Source organism: Hyla sarda, chromosome 1 (assembly GCF_029499605.1).
Source record: "Hyla sarda isolate aHylSar1 chromosome 1, aHylSar1.hap1, whole genome shotgun sequence".
In the NCBI taxonomy this organism is placed as follows: Eukaryota; Metazoa; Chordata; class Amphibia; order Anura; family Hylidae; genus Hyla; species Hyla sarda.
Window position 1 is genome coordinate 498,309,441 of NC_079189.1, and position 18,445 is coordinate 498,327,885.

An 18,445-nucleotide genomic window follows, 5' to 3' on the forward strand; every position below is an offset into this window, starting at 1 on the left:
CTTACCAAACCCTCCAAATGCAGAATCTACAATAAATGGAAGGTACTAGGAAACCTGCACCGAAAAAGTGTCACTTACGTGCAGGGACTCATGACAAAGATCATAACCATAAAGCTGTGTAGACCATGATCACCAGAACATGTTTGTATTGTGCAGAAAACTGCAAGAAACATTCAGCAGGATATGAGGGAATCACATTTCCTTTTTTCATTATATCTTTTTCTCAGTTAGGTTAGGCCTCATTCACACTGTCTCCGGCAGTGTGAAGCCCATTATTTTCGGATCGTGAATAGTGGGAGAAAATAGAGGCGCCCGACTGACCCCATTGACTATAATGGGATCCATTGGGACCCAAAATGACGGCCGTCAAACTCCCCCCAAAAAAAGTTAAACGGCCATTATTGACGGGACATAAAAGGTAGTGTAAAAGGGGCCTTATAAACAACATACACCGACTTTAATGGGCACTGTCACCAACTTTATTTTTTGATATGTTGTAGTACTTATGTACTACAACATATCTCTAATATACTTTTATTTTTTTATTAAAATGGTTTAATTTACATTTGAAAACCGGCCACTAGGGGTCTCCCTCCTAGTGGCCAGCTGCAGCCTGGCGCGACGTCACGCCTGAAAAAGGACTGATTTTGGCCTGGCAATCAGTCCTTTTTCAGTTAGGCTGCACTCGCTCCCTGCCTGTCAATCAGACAGGCGGGAGCGAGCACATTGGCTCCCCGGCCACTGGCTGGGAGGCCACTCCTCCCGCACATCCGCTGCCGGACTCTGCAGTAAGTGTAATGAGGGAACGGGGTATGCGGGAGGGGGGTTTGTGATGGAGGGCACGGGGTACGGAGGGAACGGGCTAGCGCCGTAGCGCCGCATGTAATTAACTAATAGTTTATCTACACAGGATGCCTCCAGCTGTTTCAATACTACAACTCCCAGCATGCCCTGACAGCCAATAGATGTCAGGGCAAGATGGGAGTTGTAGTGGTGAAACAGCTGGAGGCACCCTGTGTAGATGAACTAAGGGCGGAAGTCCCCCCCAGCAGGCATCAGTGATGTGGTGCCTGCTGGGGAAGTCTGCCTAGTAGTGAGCACACTGCCAGGCAGAAAAAAAGGTATTTTTAATATAGTAAAAATAAAAATTTAAAGCAGGGAGGGGGTTAGGGATAGATGTGCAATAAGCAGGGACAGAAAAAAAAATAGGATGGTGGGAGCTACCCTTTAAAGAAAAGCTGTCCTCAAAATCACCTACACTAACCTGTTGGTACAGGGTTGCAGTGTGCATGACTGGTAAAAATTGTGTTCATCTTTTTCCGCTCTGTGGCTCCATTAGAAGTTAAGGTTGTTCTTTTCTGTCTAAGTGCTCTCTGATGACACGTGTCTCGGGAACCGCCCGGTTTAGAAGAGGTTTGCTATGGGGATTTGCTTCTAAACTGGGTGTTTCCCGAGACACGTGTCATCAGAGAGCACTTAGACAGAAAAGAACAAACTTAACTTCAGAAGCTCATAAGTACTGAAAGGATTAAGATTTTTTAATAGAAGTAATTTACAAATCTGTTTAACTTTCTGGAGCCAGTTGATATACTAAAAAAAAAGTTTTCCTGAAATATCCCTTTAAGAACACACTGCATGCACTTAAAGCAATTAAATGCTTTTAGTTGCTATATCTGATTGTCATTCTGCTATCAGTCCCATAGCAGCGAAAAAGGAGGAGGCCATGCAAGAGAACTTTGCTCCAGTCACTCCAGTTCTTTAGTTCACTAGGGGTCAGCAATCATACATTTATCACCTCTTCTGTGGACAAGCCATAAATACTGCTAGTGGGAAAAGCCCTTTAATCAAATCTTTAGGATTATTACCTGTGATATTATGGGTGTCTCCATTATGCATAAGGGGCGCTGGACGGAGGAGGAAGCAGGCTGAATGTCCGGGTGCATTGTAGGCTTGGGAATGCCACGGGTGTACCAAGACAGCTCATTAGCATATTTGGGAAAAAAGAGCAAAACAAAGCAACAAATTGCAGAAAGGTAAACACCATTTTTATCATTATCACCAGTACTACAAGCCTGTATCAACAGGTTAGTGTGAGTAATATTGATGAAGATTCCCTTTAAATAAATTGTGTACAAGAAGGCTTTGAAATACGCTGGAAAAGATTCAAGATAGCACACCTATTATATTATTGTTTATACAATGCAACCACTCACTCAGGTGCTTAAAATCTTTAATCCATAATGGAAAGTCAACATAAACAGGCGCCAATGCTGCAAAAATATAGTCATAACTAAGTGCAAACCCTAGAATGACACAGATGTATTCAGCTTGGGGGGGGGGAAATAATAAGTGGCAAATATCAAAGATATAATGGCAAAAATCCACTTCACTTTTATTAGACTTGGAAATCTTCACGGAAGATAATTTTGATTTATAAAAAAAAAATTTCACAAAAAGGGGCAGTTCATAAAACCCTTCCATATCCTGAGTATTGCCCAAATCAGTGGATTGCAACTCAAAATCAGCAGAAACGTGTAAACCAAAAAGGCACAAATTTCACATGGGCGGGGGTTTACAGCAAGTTTCCCACTTTAAGTTTGAGATGCGGCAAATTTTCTGCTGCAGTGGGAAACAATGTAAACCCCACACACATGTGAATGTACCCTAAAAACACTACACTACACTAACCCTAAATAAAGAGTAAAACCCTATTTATACACTACACCCTTAGGCTAGGTTCAGACTACGGAATCTCCGGGCAGAAAATTTCCGCCCAGAAATTCCGAGTGCGGCCAGCGCTGACTGAATCAATGGGCACTAGGACCACACGGACACTGCAGTCTCCAATAAACTACAATGTGTTCCGCTTGAAGAATGAGCAACGCCATTCTTCAGGCGGAAATTTCCAAGCAAATTTTCCGTTCACAAATTCCGAAGTGTGAATTTGTGAACGGAAACCCATTCACTACACTATCCATTTTAGCAAGTGGAAATTCCGCCTGCAATTTCAAAGCAGAACTGCAGGTGGAAATTCCATAGTCTGAACCTATCCTTACACTGTCGCCCCCACCAATAAAAATTTTAAACATCTTGTACGTCAGTTTTTCCAAAACGGAGCCTTCAGCTGTTGCAGAATAACTCCCAGTATTGCCGAACAGCCATTGACTGTCCAGGCATTTTGGGAGTTTTGCAACAGCTGGAGGCACCCTGTTTGGGGAAAACTGACGTACAGTATTTTTGGTGGAGGAGGCAAGTAACAGTTGCATCCGGGTCCACCCCTATGAAAATCCCTAATTTAGGCCTCAAATGTGCATGGCGCTCTCTCACTTCAGAGCCCTGTCATATTTCAAGGCAACAGTTTAGGGCAACATATGGGGTATTTCAGTAGTCTGGAGATATTGTGCTAATTTTTGGTGGATTTTTCTCCTTTTACCCCTTATCAAAAGGTAAAGTTGGGTTCTACACCAGCATGTTAGCATAAAAAATAAAAAAAAAATTACACTTACATGCTGGTATTGCCCCATACTTTTCATTTTCATAAGAGGTAAAAGGAAAAAAAGACCCTCAAAATTTGCAACAATTTCTCCCGAGTACGGAAATACCCCATATGTGGGCGTAAAATGCTCTGCGGGTGCACAACAAGGCTCAGGAGTGAGAGTGCACTATGTATATTTGAGGCCTAAACTGGTGATTTGCACAGATTTTTGGAACAGTAGTCCGTGAAAATGAAAAATCAAATTTTTCATTTGCACAGCCCACTGTTACAAAGATCTGTCAAACGCCAGTGGGGTGTAAATGCTCACTATACCCCTTGTTACGTTCCATGAGGGGTGTAGTTTCCGAAATTGGGTCACATGTTCTGGCACCATGGGGGCTTTGTAAACACACATGGCCCCAGACTTCTATTCCAACCAACCACTCTCTCCAAAATTCCAATGTCACTCTTTCCCTTCAAAGCATTATAGTGCACCCACAGAGCAATTTACATCCACATATGAGATCTTTCCTTACTCGAGAGAAATGGGGTTTCAAATCTGGGGGGGACATTTTAACCTATTACCCCTTGTAAAAATTTCACCGCAAAGTCGTCAAACATCTGTGGGGTGTTAAGGCTAACTGTACCCCTTGTTACGTTCCTTGAGGGGTGTAGTTTCCCAAGTAGTATGAAATGTGGGGTGTTTTTTGCTGTTCCCTTCGCTGTCGCTTCTTCCCTTCTGAGCCCTCTAGTGCACCCGCAGAGCACTTTACATCCACATATGAGGTATTTTCTTACTTGAGAGAAATGGGGTTACAAATTTTGGGGGACATTTTCACCTATTACCCCTTGTGAAAATGAAAAATTTGGGGCAACATCAGCATTTTAGTGAAATTTTTTTTTTGTCAAACACCTGTGGGGTGTTAAGGCTCACTGTACCCCTTGTTACATTCCTTTAGGGGCTTTCTAAATTCACTCTCCAAAATCCCATTGGGGGGCATTTATCAACGGCTTTAGTCAATTTTTTTATTCTAATTTTGTCGCTAAATTGTCGCAGTTGCGCCTGCACGATTTTCCGTGCGACTTTTTGTTCTGACAGCGAGAAAAGCACATTTTTTTTCCTCGCTTTTTTTTTTTTTTTTTTTGTAGAAAAACAATTTTGACTTGCAGTGGTCAGAAATTTATGAAGTGGGACAGTCGCAAAAAAGTCGCAGGGCATGAAAAAACCTACTAAATTTACTCCAGCTCAGACATGGAGCAGACAAAACCAATACCAAAGTAAAAAAAAAAAAAATGCTTAAGTGAAAGAAATTTATCAACAGGCTGAAACCAGTTGATAAATACGTCGCACATAAGCAAAAAAATTGTAAGAAAGAAATAACTAAAAAAGGAATACATAAGCAAACATTGATAAATGCCCCCCATTGTTGCTCCTTCCCTTCTGAGCCCTCTAGTGCACCCACAAAGCACTTTACATACACAAATTAGGTATTTCCTAACTCGAGAAATATTGGGATAAAAATTTCGGGGCTTTTTCTCCTTTTACCCCTTGTAAACATAAAACATATGGGTCTACAAGAACATGTTAGTGTAAAAAAATTACGATTTTGAATTTGAGCATCCACTTTGCTGCTATTCCGGTGAAAAACCTAAAGGGTTAACAAACTTTCTGAATGTCATTTTGAATATGTTGAGGGGTGCAGTTTTCATAATGGGCTATTTTTAACATAAAGACCCTCAAATTCACTTCAAAAGCCCTTGAAGCCCTCTGATGTCTTCCAAAAGTAAAAACATGTCAACTTTATGATGCAAACATAAAGTAGACATATTGTATATGTGAATCAATATATTATTTATTTGGAATGCCTGTTTTCCTTACAAGCAGAGAGCTTCAAAGTTAGAAAAATGCAAAATTTTCTTATTTTTCATGAAATTTTGGAATTTTTCACCAAGAAATAATGCAAGTATCGACAAAAATGTACCACTAACAAAGTAGAATATGTCACAAAAAAAAAAAAAAAAAAAAAAATTAATAATAATAATAATAATAATAATAATAATATATATATATATATATATATATATATATATATATATATATATATATATAAAACACACACTCTCTGAATCAAATTCATAAGTACAAGCATCCAAGAGTTATTAATGCTTAAAGTGACAGTGGTCAGAATTGCAAAAAATGCTCTGGTCCTTAAAGGGGCACTCTCATTAAAACTAATTTTTGCTATTGCACTCCTTATGGTAAATAAAAAATATTTCTAATATACTTTGTTTAAAAAAAATAAAAATGAAGTTTTCTATGTTTTATTTATATAGAGCACATTTTCCCCTAATCTTATACACAGACTTTGGACCTAAGTTCAAACACAGAAAGTGCAGCCTGGAGTGCTCCTCTCACACTTAAAGGGGTACTCCCCTAGACATCTTATCCCCTATCCAAAGGATAGGGGATAAGATGTCAGATCGCCGCGGTCCCGCTGCTGGGGAGCCCCGGGATCCCCGCTGCGGCACCGCGCTATCATTACAGCACAGAGCGAGTTTGCTCTGCACGTAATGATGGGCAATACAGTGGCCGGAGCATCTTTACTTCACGGCTCCGCTCCTCGTGATGTCACGGCCCGCCCCTTTCAATACAAGTCTATGGGAGTGGGCGTGGCGGTCGTCACGCCCCCTCCCATAGACTTGCATTAAGGGGACGGGCCGCGATGTCACGCTGCTCCGTCCCCTGTATCGCCTGTCATTACGCACAGAACGAACTCGCTCTGTGCTGTAATGATAGCGGGGTGCCGCAGCGGGGATGCCATATGCTGTTGGTTGGACCCCCCCTCAGCACTCCAGGCTGCACTTCCTGTGTTTGGGCTTCGGTCCAAAGTCCGTGTATGAGATGGGGGAAAATGTGGTCTTGAGATATTTTTTTTTTTTAAGCACAAATAAAACAGAAAACTTCATTTTTTTTTTAAAACAAAGTATATTAGAAGTATTTTTTCTTTTACCATAAGGAGTGAAATAACAACATTTTTTTTAATGAGAGTGCCCATTTAAGGTCAAAACGGCTCGGTCCCCAAGGGATTAATTATTTTATTTATTTAATTTACACACATTTATTTTACACATCTACGCATAAGCAGAGCACTGATCCGTATTATCGCCGATCTTCTGCTCTGGTCTGCTGGAAGACCCAGGCGAGTGGCGGAGACAGGTGAGGGGACCTCCGTCCGCCATCGTGGCTTATCTGATCCCCCATGGCGGTGTCGCGGGCGATCAGATCAGCCATTTAAAGTGCCGCACTGCTGCAATCTGTATTGATCATGGCATCTGAGGGGTTATTGGCGGACATCAGTGTGATCGCTGATGTCCATCATTACTGGCGGGTCAACGGCTGCTGACAGCCGCCAGGATGGTGCATGTCCTTAAGGAGTTAAAACACCTTTAATTTGTGGTGTTGGAACTGTGTACGTGGACCAAATTTATTAAATGGTGCATAGGCGTGTGATAAATATGGTGCTGGAACACATTTTTTACTTCAGTACATCCCTTTGTAAGGTTTCTACTCTGCAACTGTTTAAACATGATGTCCAAATACAGTTTTGTAAGCCAGGTCTGGGCTGTGGTAGATTTGCTACTTTTCGTGCGATATTCATACTTGATAAATTTGGTACCACTGCAAAGCAAAAACTGAAATTTACTTTTGAACGGTTGGATGTAGTCGCAAAAAAAAAAAAAAAATAATAATTTCATTGTTTTTTTCAAGTATGAAAAGAGAGGAACACGACTGAGGGATGAGACTACACAGGTTTTGTTTGCATCTCAGCGACGCCCCCTATGTTGTGTGTGTTAATGAGCAGCACCAGGGGTAAAATGACACAGACGCACTGTGTAATTCAGGTTTTAGAATTCCACACTAATCTACATAAAATACCAGACATTTTATTTTAGATGTAAATACTACACTAGCTTAACACTGTAATTGAACCACGCCTTGAAGACGTTTGCCCATTAAGGGGATCTTCAGGATAGGTGATAAACGTGTAACCCACGGTCCAGTGGCTAAGACCTTCACTGTACACAATGCAATTACTTTACGGTAAGTGGGGGTCCCCCAGCTACCACAAAATGATGGCATATCGCTACGATATGCCATCACTTCATGAGATGGAAATGCCCTTTAAATATTTTTATAAGGCTCGAAAGGCAAAAATCCCTGCAGACACCATGAAGGTTTACTAACTGCTGGGGTACATAATAGGGATCAAGCGATTATCGGTATGGCGGATATTATCGGCCGACAATCACGATTTTGGGCATTATCGGTAATTACCTTGCAGATAAGCCGATAATGCCCCCCACACCGCGACCGCCCCCCCCCCCCCCCCGACTCACGTCGCACCCCCCACCGGATACCATTTTTTTTCTCCCACGGTACGGATTTTTGCCCATACCGCTATACCGGTCGGGCCCCTCCCCCACCCTCCGAGTCAATAAAAAAAATTAAACTTACCCGTAATGGGGGTGGTCCGGGCCATCCTCCCTTCCTGTAGTGTCCGGCGGCATTCCGGGTACACTGGTCCAGGCTGTCCTTCTCCGGGGGTCCTCTTCTCCACTCCGGGCAGGCTCCGGCCTAGTACGCTGCATAGACGCCGCTATGCCGTGACGTCAGGTGAGTCGCTGCGCAGCGGCGTCTATGCAGCGTCACTAGGCCGGAGCCTGCCAGGAGTAGAGAAGAGGACCCCCGGAGAAGGACAGCCCGGACCAGTTCAACCTCCACCCGGAATGCCGCCGGACACTACAGGAAGGATGGATGGCCCGGACCACCCTCCCCGGACGGTCCCTGCAGCAACTGGGAAGGTGAGTCAGGGTTCTGGGATGGACAGGGATCTGTATAATATACTATACCTACAGTAGGCCCTCCAGCTGTTGCAAAACTACAACTCCCATCATGCTGGGAGTAGTAGTTTTGCAACAGCTGGAGGCACCCCTAGGCGTGGTGTGGCACGGCGGGGGGGGGGGGGGGGGGGGGGGTAGTAGCAGTGGCAGTGATAGGTCTCAGGACCCCCGGACAGGCAGGGGGAGAGAAGCGGGTGGCGGTCTCTGGCACCGCAAAAGCCACTGCAGTGCATTGATTTAAAGCGCCCGCTTTAAATCAATGATCTGCAGCGGTGTCGCGGGGGGGCTAAATAGCCGATAACTTATACCGGAATATCGGTATAAGTTATCGGCTATCGGCCCTAACCTCCACAGATTATCGGTATCGGCCCTAAAAAACGATATTGGTAGATCCCTAGTACATAATACACAGATACATGTAATTTCAATAAACCAGGGCTAGGAACATAAATACAAGGTTCAACCCCTTAAAGCACAGCCAATTTTATTTTTGTATTTTCTTTTTTTCCTCCTTACTTTCTAATTGCCATAACTCTTATGTTTCCACCTTGAGACCCATTAGAGGGCTTGTTTTTGCATGACCAATTGTACTTTCTATTTATATCTTTAATTTTACCATAAAATGTATGAAAAAAAACATTTGTGAAAAGAAAGGTTAAAATTAGAGATTAGCGAACTTACAGTAAATTCGATTCGTCACGAACTTCTCGGCTCGGCAGTTGATGACTTTTCCTGGATAAATTAGTTCAGCTTTCCGGTGCTCCCGTGGGCTGGAAAAGGTGGATACAGTCCTAGGAGACTCTTTCCTAGGACTGTATCCACCTTTTCCAGCCCACCGGAGCACCTGAAAGCTGAACTAATTTACGCAGGAAAATTCAGCAACTGCCGAGCCGAGAAGTTCGTGACTAATCGAATTTACTGTAGGTTCGCTCATCTCTAGTTAAAAATGACACCCGTGTTTACAGCTTTTCTGTTATACTGTCAGGGATCTGTAGGCTTTGTTTTGCATATGTGACTTTTTAAATTACCTTTTATTAAAAAAATAAATAAATTGGAATGTCATGTTATAAAAAACAGCAATTGGACTTTTTTATATACATATTTATGTTGTTCATGGAACGTTCACCAACGTTATATTTTGACGGTTCAGACATTTGCGCATCACCAATACTAAGAGTGGGTTTTTTTTATTTTCACACACACTTTTTTGGGTGAATTGGGAAGGGACAATTTAAAAAATGTTTTAGGGGAAGGGGCTTATTCACTTCTTTATATATATTTTTTTATGATCCCATAGGGACATATGAGCAATCAGATATTGCTGCAGATGCTGTGATCAGTATCAGATCATAATCTGAAGGGTTAATGATAGCAGCCAGGGCTCGTCTTATGAAGAGAGAGACGTTTTGGCGCTCCTTCATGTATAGGATGTAAATGTATATCTTGGTGCGCAAAGTACCAGCCATCAGGAAGTACATTTACATCCAATGTCCTTAACCCCTTAAGGACCAAGGACGTACCGGTACGTCCTTGGTCCTGCTCTTCTGATATAACGCGGGGTTACACAGTAACAGTATGGCGGGCCCGGCGTCCTAGTGAAGCCGGGACCCGCCTCTAATAGCGCGCAGCGCCGATCGCGGCGCCGCGCGCTATTAACCCTTTAGCCGCGCGCTCAAAGCTGAGCCGCGCGGCTAAAAGTGAAAGTGAAAGTTCCCGGCTAGCTCAGTCGGGCTGTTCGGGATAGCCGCGGCTAATCGCGGCATCCCGAACAGCTGACAGGACAGCGGGAGGGCCCCTACCTGCCTCCTCGCTGTCCGATCGCCGAATGACTGCTCAGTGCCTGAGATCCAGGCATGAGCAGTCATGCGGCAGAATCGTTGATCACTGGTTTCTTATGAGAAACCAGTGATCAACATAGAAGATCAGTGTGTGCAGTGTTATAGGTCCCTATAGGACCTATAACACTGCAAAAAAAAAGTGAAAAAAAAAAGTGAATAAAGATCATTTAACTCCTCCCCTATTAAAAGTTTGAATCACCCCCCTTTTCCAATAAAAAAAAAAACACAGTGTAAATAAAAATAAAAATAAACATATGTGGTATCACCGCGTGCGGAAATGTCCGAATTACAAAAATATATCATTAATTAAACCGCTCGGTCAATGGCGTGCGCGCAAGAAAATTCCAAAGTCCAAAATAGTGCATTTTTGGTCACTTTTTATATCATTTAAAAATGAATAAAAAGTGATCAATAAGTCCTATCAATGCAAAAATGGTAACGTTAAAAACTTCAGATCACGGCGCAAAAAATGAGCCCTCATACCGCCCCATACACGGAAAAATAAAAAAGTTATAGGGGTCAGAAGATGACAATTTTAAACGTATTCATTTTCCTGCATGTAGTTATGATTTTTTCCAGAAGTCCGACAAAATCAAACCTATATAAGTAGGGTATCATTTTAATCGTATGGACCTACAGAATACATATCAGGTGTCATTTTTACCGAAAAATGTACTACGTAGAAACGGAAGCCCCCAAAAGTTACAAAACAGCGTTTTTTTTTTCAATTTTGTCGCACAATGATTTTTTTTCCCGCTTCACCATAGATTTTTGGGCAAAATGACTGACGTCATTACAAAGTAGAATGGGTGGTGCAAAAAATAAGCCATCATATGGATTTTTAGGTGTAAATTTGAAAGAGTTATGATTTTTTAAAGGCAAGGAGCAAAAAACGAAAATGCAAAAACGGAAAAACATCCGGTCCTTAAGGGGTTAAGGGGTTAATGTTAATATGACTAAGAATTGAAACAATGGCATGCAGCAGCTGTAGAACTGGAAGAAGTTCACACTGTCTTACTGGGCAGATGTAACCTACTGCTTGACATCACAACTATGTGTCTGACAGCTGTGAATTATGAAGGGTTGCAATAGGTTTTCTTAGCACTGCATTCTGTACTTCAGACTTCCTATTCGCGCACTTGTTGTAGGAAGGAGCCAGGCTAATGGACCCCAAAAGTGGCTCAATGATCCCTTTTACTCACACGCATGTGGTGCTTCCATGAGGTAAAATGGAGGTATACTTCCACACAATGGCATGCAAAAGTGCAAACCACCATATTTTACATAGGGGCACGAACCCAAAATCTTCTCAGCATTAAGTGAAACGTATTCAACACAGCTGAATGACAGAATTTGCTCTATCGCAGAGCACTCATATGATTGGCTTGAGTTAAATCTGAAAATGTCTACGTTCACACTGGATTTTTGTTGCATTAAAGGGGTACTCCGGTCCAAAGGATAGGGGATAAAATGTCTGATCGCGGGGGTCCCACCACTGAGGACCCCCCGCAATCTCTCATGCAGCCTCCACCTGTGTGAGCTGTATGCAGCGCTGGAGGCTCAGAGTCTGAAGCCTCACGACCATGGGGCCGGAGTATTGTTATGTCACGACTCCACCCCTTGTGACATCATGCCTCACCCCTCAATGCAAGTCTATGAGAGGGGCGTGCATTGACTTGCATTGAGGGGGCGGGGTGTGACATAACATGGGGCGGAGTCGTGACATCGCGATACGCCGGCTCCGTGATCGTGAGGCTTCAGACTGAGCCTCCAGCGCTGCAGCCAGCTCACACAGATGGAGGCTGCATGAGAGACTGCGGGGGTCCCCAGTGGTGGGACCCCCACATTCAGACCTCTTATCCCCTATGTTTTGGATAGGTGATAAGATGTCTTCGGGCCGGAGTACCCCTTGAAAGGGAACCTGTCATCAGTTTTATGCTGCTTAACCCATAGACAGCAAAAAACTAGAGCAGGAAGCACAATGCCAGAGTAATGCCACCAGCACCCTGGTAAGTATTAAGCAGTCCGGTAAGTAGTCACAGGGTGGGGAAAGAATGGGGTTGTGCTGGCGGCTGCTTTTATGCCCAGCTGGTCTTCGTGACGAGACTGTCCCAGTCTGTGTATAGGGAAAGACGCGTCAATCAGTAATGGTAGAACCAAATTCACTGACTAGTTAAAGGGGTTCTCTGGTGCTCACACATCTTATCCCCTATCCTTTGGATAGGGGATAAGATGCCTGATTGCGGGAGTCCCGCCGCTGGGGACCCCCGGGATCATGCATGCGGCACCCCGTTTGTAATCAGTCCCCGGAGCATGTTCGTCACGCTTCGCCCCTCAATGCAAGCCTACGGGAGGGGGCATGACAGCTATCACGCCCCCTCCCGTAGGCTTGCATTGAGGGGCGGAGCGTGACGTCACATAGGGGTGGAGGCGTGATGTCACACGCCGCCGGCCCTGTGGTCGCCTGTAATCAGTCTTGAGCGAACACGCTCCGGGGACCGATTACAACTGGGGTGCCGCGTGCATGATCCCGGGGTCCCCAGCGGCGGGACTCCCGTGATCAGGCATCTTATCTCCTATCCTTTGTATAGGGGATAAGATGTCTAAGCACCGGAGAACCTCTTTAAAGGAAAACTCACCTGTTCCCCACACTAAACCTGATACACCGGGTTATAGTGTGGGTGAACGGGAGACCGGTGTGGGGTTTCTGACCTATATACATACCTGAAGTCTGGTGCCCGGTCCCTCTGAAGTCCGGTTTCTTCCAGCACTGAATTGCGTACTGGAGGGGGGCCCGCCAGCGAGATTTGAATATTCACGGTCACTTGAGTGCTCAGTAGGCTCAAGCGCTCACATGACCAATTAATATTCAATTCCAGCCAGCGGGCGCTAAAAGAAGCCGGACTTCAGAGGGACCGGTAGCTGAACTTCAGGTACGTATATAGGTCAGAAACCCTGCACCGGACTCACGTTCACCCACACTATAACCCGGTGTATCATGTTTAGTGTGGGTGAACAGGTGACAGTTTTCCTTTAAATTATGATTACTCCGAAACACCCAGGCAATTAGTGGATACAACTGGTATTATACAATCATTTGTGAGATACTAAAAAGGAAAACAGAAGGGAATTTTTTTTTGAATTATGGCAATTGTGTGAGGTATAAAAAAATAAATAAAAAATAAATCAACATCCAAGCAGTGCCTTCCTGGAGCTGCAGCTTGATGTGTATTTTACAGAACCACCTGGACCCAAAGTATCTATCATACTGCCGCTCATTGAATGGATGGCCGCAGCCATGTCCTGAAATTCGCTGAGCTGCAGTTTGACACTGGGCCCGGGTGCTTCCATAGACAAGTCACCCTGCAGCTTCAGAAAGACAATCACTGTGGGGGACCGGATCAGGACATCGGGGGCACAGGAGGTAAGTAGAGGTTTATTTATTAAATAAAGAATGTGTTCCAGTGGATACATATCCGGCAAGCTTGAGAAATACATATATACAAATCCTTTTGGACACAACCACAGCATAGCACATATACAGTAATGCAAACACTGCTACATCAATCAACAGTGCAACAATATCCGAGGTCCATGAGAAAACGTACGAGCATGTAAGGCCGGGTCCATGATAGCATATCAAGGCTTTACTACAGCCAGCCTCAGTTCAGGGCTTTAGACTAGAGATGAGCGAAGTTACAGTGATTTGATTCGTCACAAACTTCTCGGCTCAGCAGTCACTAACTTTATCCTGCATAAATTACTTCAGCTTTCAGGTGCTCTGGTGGGCAGGAAAAGGTGGATCCAGTCCTAGGCAACTCTCTTGTATCCATCTTTTCCAGCCCACCGGAGCACCTTTGGCTGTCCGCGCATGCTGGGAGTTGTAGTGTTGCAACAGCTTGGGACACCCTGGTTGGGAAACACTAGTTTAAATAGAATTCTAAACAGCAGAACTGGTAGTTCAGTAAAAAGTGTGTCTATGTGTGTGTGAAGGTGTGTGTGTGTGTGTCACAGCATAGTGTGTGTGTGTGTGTGTCTATGTGTGTGTGTGTGTGTGTCACAGCATAGTGTGTGTGTGTCTATGTGTGTGTGTGTGTCTGTGTGTGTGTCTGTGTGTGTGTCACAGCATAGTGTGTGTGTGTCTATGTGTGTGTGTGTGTGTGTGTCACAGCATAGTGTGTGTGTGTCTGTGTGTGTCTGTGTGTGTGTGTGTCACAGCATAGTGTGTGTGTGTGTCACAGCATAGTGTGTGTGTGTGTGTCACAGCATAGTGTGTGTGTGTCTGTGTGTCTATGTGTGTGTGTCACAGCATAGTGTGTGTGTGTGTCACAGCAGTGTGTGTGTGTGTCACAGCATAGTGTGTGTGTGTGTGTGTGTGTGTGTGTGTCACAGCATAGTGTGTGTGTGTCTGTGTGTGTGTGTGTCTATGTGTGTCACAGCATAGTGTGTGTGTGTGTGTCTCACAGCATAGTGTGTGTGTGTGTGTGTGTCACAGCATAGTGTGTGTGTGTCACAGCATAGTGTGTGTGTGTGTCTGTGTGTGTGTGTGTGTGTGTGTCACAGCATAGTGTGTGTGTGTCTGTGTGTGTGTCTGTGTGTGTCACAGCATAGTGTGTGTGTGTCTGTGTGTGTCACAGCATAGTGTGTGTGTGTGTGTGTGTCACAGCATAGTGTGTGTGTGTGTGTGTCACAGCATAGTGTGTGTGTGTGTGTCACAGCATAGTGTGTGTGTGTGTGTGTGTGTGTGTGTGTGTCACAGCATAGTGTGTGTGTGTGTGTGTGTCACAGCATAGTGTGTGTGTGTGTGTGTGTCACAGCATAGTGTGTGTGTGTGTGTGTGTGTGTGTGTCACAGCATAGTGTGTGTGTGTGTGTGTGTGTCACAGCATAGTGTGTGTGTGTGTGTGTGTGTGTGTCACAGCATAGTGTGTGTGTGTGTGTGTGTGTGTGTGTGTGTGTGTCACAGCATAGTGTGTGTGTGTGTGTCACAGCATAGTGTGTGTGTGTGTGTGTGTGTGTGTGTGTGTGTCACAGCATAGTGTGTGTGTGTGTGTGTGTGTGTGTGTCACAGCATAGTGTGTGTGTGTGTGTGTGTGTGTGTGTGTGTCACAGCATAGTGTGTGTGTGTGTGTCACAGCATAGTGTGTGTGTGTGTGTGTGTGTGTCACAGCATAGTGTGTGTGTGTGTGTGTGTGTCACAGCATAGTGTGTGTGTGTGTGTGTGTGTGTGTCACAGCATAGTGTGTGTGTGTGTGTGTGTGTGTGTGTGTGTGTGTGTGTGTCACAGCATAGTGTGTGTGTGTGTGTCACAGCATAGTGTGTGTGTGTGTGTGTGTGTGTGTGTGTGTGTCACAGCATAGTGTGTGTGTGTGTGTGTGTGTGTGTGTGTCACAGCATAGTGTGTGTGTGTGTGTGTGTGTGTGTGTGTGTCACAGCATAGTGTGTGTGTGTGTGTCACAGCATAGTGTGTGTGTGTGTGTGTGTGTGTCACAGCATAGTGTGTGTGTGTGTGTGTGTCACAGCATAGTAACAGATTTTACCTATTCACATCAGCCCTGCACAGCACTTGGCATAAAGCAGCTGATAAGTGACAAGATGCCAGTGGGCACAGTGTTATGCTTTGTTTCTCCCAAGGAAAAGATGATGGGGGCAGCAGGGGGTCTTCAGTCCTGGGGGGCGACGCAGAATGAAGAGAGAAAGACTACAGAATCCCAAATATGTATCAGCCAGCGGTACCCACAGCCTTACACACCCTCAGCTACTGGCACTAGTGCCCAATTGCTGCCTAGCACCGCAGTGAACTCTGGCACTTACTCTCCATCTTAGCCTGTTTACACCTTGTGTGTCTCCCTTTGCTGCCACTCGTGCCCCTCACTGCCCTCTCTACAACACGGACTCGTCCGCTCACCGCCCTCACTCATCAGCCACACGTCTACTATCACTCACCCTTTATATTTACTCCTCCAAGCGAGAAAGCGGCGCCGCCATCTTATTTGGGAGACACAACGAGCGCCCAACGCGCATGCACGAATCTGTGTAACGTAGTTCTAAGTACCCGCCCATTTAGTGACGCAGCGGGGAGCAGAGTGGCTCACGCCCCTCCCCCTACTGTGACGTCGTCCACACAGACTATAAACACGCCCACTGCTTGTTCTGGCTTTGCGTGTATGGATATCTCGCGAGAAGAATTATTTTTTTATTTTTTTTTTATTTCTTTTCTTAGGGTGCGTTCACACCGCCGTTTGACTTGGTTCCGTTTAAAAAAAAAAACAGATTTAAACGGCTGATCAAACGGGTAACCGTTTTCAATCCGTTTTTTTAATGAAAAAATCAGCAACCTACAGACTCCTGCAGCCAGGACTAGTACTACTCCCATCATGGAACAGACTTGTTTCCATGGTGGGAGTAGTAGTTCCTGGCTGCAGGAGTCTGCCGGCGGCTGGGGAGGCTAGATTAGTGTTTGTACTACTACCCTCATCATGGAACAGACTCTGTTCCATGATGGGGGTTGTAGTACAGGAGCTGGGGGACTGATCGCACCGGGTCTCACTTCTGATCCGATCCGATCAAAAGTTATTAAGCAGGGGAGCGGGCGGCATGGTCCACAACCCTGCGATCACCAATGTATTTTACTTTAATTTCTAAATTCCCTGCGGGGATCTCTGAATGGCCGATACTCAGAAACCAATCAGGGCTCCCTGCAGGGATTTTTAAAATGGACAATTTATATTAAAAGCGCTGTGGGGGGCAAGATATATAGCACTATATATCTAGCCCCCCAGCACATTTATAAAGATATAACCCCCGCCAGCGCAAAAATATATACCCCCCCCCCCAGTATATATATTTGTGTGACCGCCCGCCAGCACATTTATAATGTAACCCCACCTGCGCCTTTATAATTATATACAACCCGCCAGCGCAATTATCAACATATAACCACATATATATATATATATATATATACTGTGGGGGTATATATTGTTGCACTGGCGGGGGTTATATCTTTATAAATGTGCTGGGGGGCTAGATATATAACGCTATATATCTTGTCCCCCACAGCGCTTTTAATATACATTGTCCATTTTAAAAATCCCCGCAGGGAGCCCTGATTGGCTCCTCGTTACTGGCCATTCAGAGCTCCCTGTGGGGAATTTAAAAATGAAAGTAAAATACATTGGTGATCGCAGGGTTGCGGACCATGCCGCCCGCTCCCCTGCTTAAAACTTCTGATCGGATCGGGTCTCAGAAGTGAGACCTGGTGCGATCAATCCCTCAGCCCCTGTACTACTACCCCCATCATGGAACAGAATCTGATCCATGATGGCGGTTGTAGTACAAACACTAATGTAGTCCCTCGAGCCACCGGCAGACTCCCGCAGCCGGGGAATTACTACTCCCATCATGGAACAGACTTGTTTCCATGATGAGAGCAGTAGTAGTCCCACAACACTGTAGGAGTCTGCTGATGTCACCTCTTCTGAGCATGCTCAGATGGGATGACATTAAAGGTTCATCCGTTTGCCATAGACTTCAATGTTAAAATTATGATGTCCGTGTTTTCTTCCATTTTTTTCACGGAAGAAAAAATACTGCATGTGCTGTTTTTTTCTTCCATGAAAAAAACGGAAATGAGTGCAAACGGGTGCACACGGATGTAAACGGATTGTAAAAAAATCCCATTGACATGAATGGGATTTAAAAAAAAACGTTTTTAATCCGTTTACAATCTGCAAAAACGGAGCTGAAACAGGGATAAAAAAAAACGGGGGCAAACGGCTGTGTGAACGCACCCTTACATGAATTGTTTTCAGGCTCTTTCAATGGAGACCAATATTTTCTTCATAAATAATTTGTGTAAACCTGTCGATACATACTTTGTGTCTAAGGGTGTAGAACCAAAAACCAACTCCCAGCATATCCAGAGAGCTCACAGCAGCTGGAGAGCCAAAGGGTGATGACCATAACTGTAAGGCTAGGTTCACACCCGCTTCGGAGGCTCTCTTTAGGGCTTTGTCACAGATTATTATCCAGCGGGTGGGGTTGGGGAAGGGTTACCACCTGGCCGGTATTTTACCAGCACAGCCGGTATTTTGGACACCCTGCCAGTATTTTTAAATAAAAAAATATCGGCCATGCAATGCAACCAATCCTTCAACTCCCGGAATGTTGCACCATATACTATACCTGTGTTTCCTAACCAGATCGCCTCCAGCTGTTGCTAAACTACG

General features: G+C 44.7%; 1 protein-coding gene across 5 annotated transcripts in view; it reads right to left on the reverse strand.

The window, feature by feature from the left end:
* Positions 1 to 16,318, reverse strand: part of APC (APC regulator of WNT signaling pathway) — a 190,309-nt gene extending 173,991 nt beyond the window's left edge. For 4 of the 5 annotated variants that reach the window (XM_056537470.1, XM_056537468.1, XM_056537469.1 and 1 more), the window contains exon 1: positions 16,161 to 16,318. The gene's annotated coding sequence lies outside the window, so the exon portion shown is untranslated. The remainder of the gene's footprint in view (positions 1 to 16,160) is intronic. The other variant, XM_056537467.1, reaches the window with a different exon arrangement.
* Positions 16,319 to 18,445: the final 2,127 nt, after the last annotated feature.